The sequence below is a fragment of the Melanaphis sacchari genome, unplaced genomic scaffold (assembly GCF_002803265.2).
Source record: "Melanaphis sacchari strain LSU unplaced genomic scaffold, SCAv2.0 Contig119_pilon_pilon, whole genome shotgun sequence".
NCBI classification, from domain to species: domain Eukaryota; kingdom Metazoa; phylum Arthropoda; class Insecta; order Hemiptera; family Aphididae; genus Melanaphis; species Melanaphis sacchari.
This window is the reverse complement of record NW_020270468.1, coordinates 329,811-338,318: the sequence shown is the minus strand read 5'-3', so window position 1 is coordinate 338,318 and position 8,508 is coordinate 329,811.

Below are 8,508 nucleotides of genomic sequence, written 5' to 3'. Positions count from 1 at the left end.
ATTAAGCATTTTAAATTTTATTATATACTAGAAATGTTTGCATTTTCTACTTTGTTATAGGGGTTGAACTTTTTACCCTCCCCTCCCCCGCCCCCTCCTGGTACTTACGGTCATGATTGTGTTTATTTAAATTAAATTGTATTCAATCTAGTATCTAATTTACAATAATAACTTGATACATCTAGTCTTCAAATTATTTTCCCATAGATTAATTATTATATACATTTTTAATTTTTTAATGCCATTATTTATTTTATTTAGTTACCAACGATACGAGTGAATATATATTAAGACACAAAGAAGGTGATGGAGGCCGCCATTAAAGTAACATAAATAATATATTTTTTTTAGCAACAATATTTTTAAGGTTTTACATTTTTTTTTATAGAAGATTAAATTGATTATGAATAATAATCCAAATGATTACCTTAAAATTAGCACATTTATATCTAACTACTTAACTATAAAAAATTAATAAATGTGAATAATTTATTTAAAAATAAATTAAAGCCTAGTTTAACTATACCTACCTATACTTAGTCTTAGTAGTTCATGATGTTTAGGTATCTATTATTTTTCTAATATAAATAAGCATTACTTTTTGGAAATCTATAAGTAGATATTTAATACAACACCGAGTAGTATTGAAGTAAACCTTGTAACGGCGACAGCCAGTGATCCCAGAGCGAAGTTGTGATGATATCAGCGCGTAACAGCTGGACGTCACTGGGGTCAACGACCTCGCGACGGCGATGCAGTCGGTGCACTCGACTCGGCCAATTATATACGCGTATGTGTGTGGGGTATTTTTTTTATTTTTAAAGTTTTCCTGACAAAATTAACTAAACTTAGGTATAATGTTTAACATTTTCTGTGTGGGGTATCGGGTACCAGTCGCTTCGACGGAAAAATATGTGGCAGCTGGCGAACGGATGTGCGGCGCTATGCGACGACTGACGGACCATAATATTAAGTAGAAATTATTATCGCTGACCGTCTGGCCAAAGCCGATGACAAAACGTATGTCGACACTCGACAGAGATGATTCGACCACATCACCGTGATCGTTAATAAAGCGGTACCTAGCGAACACTTGCACGCTCTTTGACGTGACAAATAAAAAATTATTTACACGATAGTTCAGCAGAGACTGACCGCAACAACGCGTGTTCGTGTGGAAAACGGCAATACTCGAACCGTGATGAGAAACAGACTAACGAGTGACGACCGGGATCGTCGGCCGGGTGGTAGCAAAATACTGACGCCACGGACACGGAAAATGCGACGACGATGACGCGGACAGATAACGCACTAAAAGCGAGTGCGCCGAGCGGGATGACGCGCGAAAAGCTGTAGAAGTAGTTTAGAATACTAATAATGTAGGTATAAACCAAATTATGAATCTTTTTCCTCCGCAGGCTATATTACCTATAGCCTATAGGCTGGATTCGTCTCTGAATACTTTTTGTGATTATATATTTTATAATTTAACTGCAAACGAAGATTTATAGTAATAGTAATTTATAATGACTTCAAGTTTAATTCTTAAAACAATTTGAGGGGCATGTAAACGTAGTAAGCTAAGTTCTCTACTTTAAGTAATATAATGTGGAATTTTAAAATTTAAGAGTAACTTTTAATTTTAATTTTTGAGTGTTAGAATATTTTTTTTTCATTTGAATTCCATAAACATAGATCTAATTTAAAGATAGTAGGGCTATCTATAATTAGGGCCTCTGTGATTGGTTATTTTAAGTCTCTATTGTGCATGTTCATCATACTTTATGATATATTATACTATATTCATATTTATAAATAAAAAATATAAAAGCAAGTGGGTACCGTTCTGCTGTACATCAAGTGACGACTGAGTCATTGATAATTTTAATTTTTATCATTATAAATCAATTAGATTTCCCTTAGCGCAATAATTTTGCTCTAATGCTATAAATATATGGATGAGCATTGTATGATATAGAGACTATATAATAGTCAAAAGTGTTACAATAAAGATGAAACGTAGATACTTATTTTAGTATTTTACTACACAAGTTTGAAGTTGTTTAATCATGATATCTTGAGTTTTTCTCTTCATTTTCCTAAAATAGCCAAAATAGGTATATTTATTTTATCTAGTTGAAAAGTCTATTAATAACAATAAAAATATAATTCAATATATTATGAAATATTATTAATATTTAATTTGTTAGTTGGTAGGTAATAGATATGAGAAAAGAATAGCATAAAATAAATAAAATCATAAGAATATTATCATAATAGATATCATAAAAATACATCTATTTGGAAATGAGTAAAATCCATGTATTTTTACATAGCTATTCGATACAGGAACTCAACAGACACACACTTTTATAATTAAATACAAAATACACATATACATATTGTTAAATCTTGGTGTATAATTTTTTATTTTAATACCTATGTATTATGATTAAATCATATATATCATACATTATAATATTAAAGCACTAATAACTCAGCCAAATTAATTTTTTATTTGGTAAAATATCAAATTTGTGCTGCGGTGGGTGGTATATTTTAGGCTTACCTCGATCAAACAAAATTGTCAAACCACCACTAATTTTAATTAATGAAGATGAAAAATAACAAGGTGTTGGAAAAACGGTGTTTTCAAATTGCGGATAAAGTGACAAAAACCATGTGAATTGTGGACGAAATCTAAAAAGGTAACATACGAATTGCGGACATTAATAAAATATACTAATTGCGGTTAAATGTTTAATTATTATTTTTAATTTAACGATTGTGGACGCTTGGAAATTACTGATTGATATTGACGATACCTATTGAGAGTTGAGACAGCTGTCAAAAATAAGTTTGATCTGCAGTTTAACCACAATCTTACTCATGCTAGCTTAATATTTATCGTCTTTCTCATTTTAAAATCTAATTTATTTTTTGTATAAAAATTTATAATGAAAAACTTAATTTTCTTCTATTTCACGAACCGCAAACGCTTGTGAAAGTGTACATGCTAACCTTAATGGAATGTTTTATCGCAATCACCCTATTATATACTAATTGATCGACGCCTTTAATAAAGTACAGATTGGTATACGAAAATAAATTACACCTACTGTTGTACGAAATTTAGAACGAAAAAAATAACTGTCAAAAAGGAAGCATTTATCAGCAAACAAATGTTACAATATTCAAGTGGTGAAATCAGTAGAGTATCATTTATACAGGCTGTTTCAAAAAAAAAATTTGTTTGAGTCCTGAAAAAGTGGTGAAGGGCAACTCACGTGATTTTTATTAAAAAACATTCTGTACGCAATTAGTATTATTACAACGAAACTCGTGTAATAATTGTTAAGTTATAATATTGACCTGTATAATTTGTCCACAACTAGTGTCCGGACAAAAAAATATTAAAAAAAAGGTCGATTTGGGTTCACAACAATTTGAAGAAAAGGAAGACTGAAGGTGAATTTTTCGGCGATTGTAACCTACGTCCGAGTTTTTATTAAGTCTAAAAAGGTGACATGTAAACTGGGCCCGGGTAAAATTTTAAAAATCAATAGCTATATTTTTGCAAAATTATCTTTAATGCATACTTGATTCATTACAACCATATAATATGAATAATTAAAATTAAAATTAAATTAAAAATTAAAAAAAATATATGAATTAAAAAAATAAAATAATTGCAAATATTACAAATAATAGCATGTTGTGACTACGTAATTATCAGTTGGAGTTTGACCACTATTTTATTTATTAATCAAATTTTGTAACTTTTCGCGTTGTTTTTTTCGATAACGTGTTGGTATTTCTAGACGAAAATAAAATTTCTATGATATAATTGAAATAGTGCAAAATCATACAGATTAGAGACTTTAATAAGTCAAAAGTTTTGTATACAGCTAAAATTACATTTTTTTAACATTGATAAAAATTTGGGCGCAGTTTATATTATACTTTTTTAACATAGATAATGGGTGTAGTTTACAAAAAAAAGGTCATTAGGGCTTGAATTTGCTATTCTTTTTCAACATTCAGATGATCATGACGATAAATTTTTCAAGTATATTCGAATGTCAAGATACTAATTTTATATGTTCTTTCAGAAAATTAAAGATGAAATAACCAAACAAAATACACATATAATTTCAAAGAATTAATACCAGCTAAAGGAAAATTAGATGTATGTTTAAAGTAAATCAATCTAACTTAAGTTTTATCACAAAAATTATGCTATGTACACAATACAGTCTATAAACGTTAGTTGGGAAAAAAACACAAATTTAAAAATGTGGTAAAAAAAGCTTTGGCTAGAGGAAAAAACGTCCTGTATCAACTAAATACATAATACTTTTTTATATTGTAGTGTACATTTTATAATTTTAAATTTTTAAACAATAAACTTATATTTCAAAAATTGTGTTACACCTTTTTAACATACCTATAACCATAAATATAATATAATTTTAATTGTGATATATTTAGTTATTATTTAATGTCATAGAATACTGGATGTAACTTATTTTTATAGTTATCTTATTTAAAAAATAAATGTAGTAACTAGTATAATAAATTAGATATTTAATTATGCAATATAATATAATAAAATAATTTAACAATTAATGAAAAACAATATTAGGTGTATTATTTTATTAAATATTATTATAACATTTATAACATAAAAGGATATGTATAAATTACACTATAATAAAATGTATTATATATTTAGTTGGTAAAGGGCTTTTTCTTCCGGGGATTTATTTTTCACTGATTCACTATACACAGGCAACATAATATGAAACCTATTTAAAGAAAAAAAATGTATACATTTTCATTTTAAATTTAATTTTCACAATTGAATTCAATATTCTTCAATATAAGACCAAATTAAATACAATAGAACTATATAATAAAACTATAATAACTGGTTTCAACTGTTTCAAGTATTTAATAATTTATTTTATATAGATTTTTGGGAACCGGAGATTCTTATCAAACTATATAGCGTTCAGCTTTAGATTGAGTCATTCAACTGTGCAAGCAATTGTTATTAAGCATCTTTTTTTCTTTCAATAATGTCAGAATTGGAATTGGAAAAATTTAAGTAGGTATACACAACCTCAAACATAATTGAATACCTATCTATACTTTTACAAATCAACAACCTTTACAGCTATCAGTTCAACGTTCAACCATATTATAAGTAGGTACCTGCTTACTTTCAAAACATCGAAACATCAACAGAATATGCTTGTCAATTTTATAGCTCTGTTATTACTATTCTTCAAATGGTATCTATTTGCAGTTAAGTACGGAAGAAAATATTTAAGTTATTTTTATCAAAATAGTGCAATTTAATATTTTTAAATTAAATTTAAAATTTTTGGATTGTCTTAAAGAAGAATTTCGTTTTTTTTTATGTTTTGTACTGTTATTTATATTTATATTTTAAATGTAATGATAATGATTTGCAAAGTTTTATTCTGATTGATTATTTCTTATTATCATTTATTTTTGTTGTACAGATGAAATAATTTATTTTCTTGTTTTATTATTATTATTATAATTTATAACTAATATATTATCATTCACGTCTTAAAATTTTATATTTTGTTTTGATTTTTTTTTAGTTTTTATGATATTTTTATATAAATTGATATTATATGATATCTTGTATTGTATAATTTATTTTAAAAATATATGAAAATAGCACTAAAAAATAATATGAGCATAATAAAAACTTGATATGAAGATTTTTGTATAAATGCAAATATTAAAAGTTGCTATATTGTAATTTAGATAAATCAAAATGAGTACCTACCTAATACAAATTGTATTCGAAAAGGAATACTGAAAACTTAAAATTTTTGTTTTTAAATCAAATCATATAAATTTTAAAATTTTTTTACCGGTGTCGTCCGTGTTCACACTACGACTACACCGACACTAAAAGTACCGACAAAGACTGTCAAAAAATTCTTTGGAATGATCCGGTCGGTGTCGGTGTGGTAACGTACTTACCAATGGGAATTATTTCATAATATAAAATAAACTATTAATATAGTATTTTGTCGTGTCGTGCCGTATCGGACGATAGTGTAATGATATGCTCACATATCATTGTTTATTACATATACATAAAATTCAATTAAATAAATTAACGGTCAAGTTGTCGCACGCAGACTAAACCCTATAAACATCCTTTTGACACTGATGAAAGAAAACGACTTTATTATATGGTCACAAAGGAATTGACACATGAGTTGTGACAATATCTCGCAAAGCGTGTGAACCAATTTCGTTAGCCAGCGGAAGCGGGCCATGGTACAATAAAGCTCTCTGTCGTATAGAAGAAAGACTATTTCTTCAAAAAACGCCGAGTCCTCTTTTTGGCGGCATCGCCTGCGACTCTGGCTGGCTTGACCACGTCGTCTTCTCTCATCAGTGCGGGCGCACCAGACAAACTAGCAGGAGCTATTCCCAAAACCACCATACGACATACACACAAGACTCTGCGAGCGACAACTGGACTTCTTTCTTTTTCTAAGTTAGATCCTGAGACGTATTTGGGGGGGGGCTAGAGGGGGCGATCGCCCCGGGCGTACAGTATTACTTCGTTCAGTTGTATTGCTTGAACTATTTAACTCATCCTGATTCTTTTGCATGTATTTGTTTTACATTTTCAGGATTTTCTGTTTCTAGTAACGTTTGATCAATGCTTGATATATCAGTATCAAATGTATTGGACCTTCATTTCATGATCAATAATTAAATTTTGCTGATCTCTTGAGGGCTAGATTTTATTTTCAATACTATATATCACTAGATAGTTGATTATGTTTTGCTAATTTTATAGAACTTTCTAGGCTCATCAGTAATGTATCACAAATCATCTGCTTGCAAGGGGTTTGAACTATGTTTAAAATTATTTTAGTTCAGAAGAAGTATCTCAACGGAAGCGATGTGGCTGTACTGTATGTGAATTGAAAAACTGTCTCATACATTAGACCATAATGGAAAAACATATTCTCAAAATATTTGTGCAAAATCGGGTATATAATAAGCGTTTAGACGATCTCAGGTACTAACAAATTAGATTACTTTTTCTACCATGTTGTAGAAAATCATTAACATTGAATAACGAGGATATCTCATTATCTTTTAATTCATCAACTGAATTTAAGTCTTAATGCTCTTCATAGTTACTGGATAATCTACCTAATAATAAAATAAATGAATTAGTTTTAAAGTTATAAGTATATTTACTAAAAATTAAATTATACTTTTTAATGGAAAATTATTTTAGATGAAAGTTATCTGTTGTTTTATTTAAAATATTATATTATGTATTAATAACTAGTAAATAAATGTATTAAATATTATTTTGGTACATTACTAAATACATATACTATATTTTTAATGTTTAAAAATATAGAATAGTTAGCTAAAAATTTGATTGGTTACAAAGAAACCAAATTTAAAATTTAGTTTAATATTCATTGCATATTATGTTAGTTGTTCATTTATTCTTAAATATATGTATATGTATTAGCTAAATAAAATAAAATTTTTATTAAGTTGCATACATAAGTTATATTAAATGCATATGTTGTGTTTTCTTTTGAGTGCTATAAAATTCCATCGCTAATAAATTATGTACATTCTGAGACGAATATTTAGGGGGCTAGGGGCGCATCCGGGCGTATTTTATAGGCGGCATTAGATTTTTACATAACCATCTTCTGTTAATGAAAAAAAATGAAAATAATATAAATTAGTTTTTATCAATAATATAATAATTAAAAATTAAAATTTTTATCAATAATATGGCAACACTGTTTATACAGTTATCATTTATTAATGACTTATCAGTTATTTAAGTATAGTCAGTATAGATAGTAGATACAAATGTACCCAGTATTTACTATTTTCCACACGTCCACGGTCCACATCCACTAATTATATTTTATAATAAACGTCCACTAACAAAGGTAAGAATGTAAATTATTAATTAAATACGTAATTTTAGGAAATTTATTAATATTTGCGTATTGCTTTTCTGTTGATTGCTTATTATAGATTGAATTGGCTTTTGCTTAAATTAAATTTGCTATTATTTATATTATTGCCATTACCGCTAATTGTATGACAAACAACGCATGTAACTATGACTGGTAGAAGAATAAAGCCAAAGTGGCGCTGCATATAGAAAAGCTGCAAAAAAATTAATTAAAACCGCTATTTTAGTGTCTAAAAATTCTAAACTAACTAATTTTTACTTCAAGTGGTAGGTACATCAGCGTGTAATACTAGTTACAACTTACAAATAATAATTAATTAGAAAACTTGATTTTACACGTTAGATTCAAGTAATTCAACTGATGATAAAGGTTCCCAAAGTTTAGAACATAATTATAATCAAGAAAATACCCATGATGTCAATGTTGATGTTAGTAAAAATATGAATGTACAGTAAAAACTCAAGGCAAGTAATAATATACA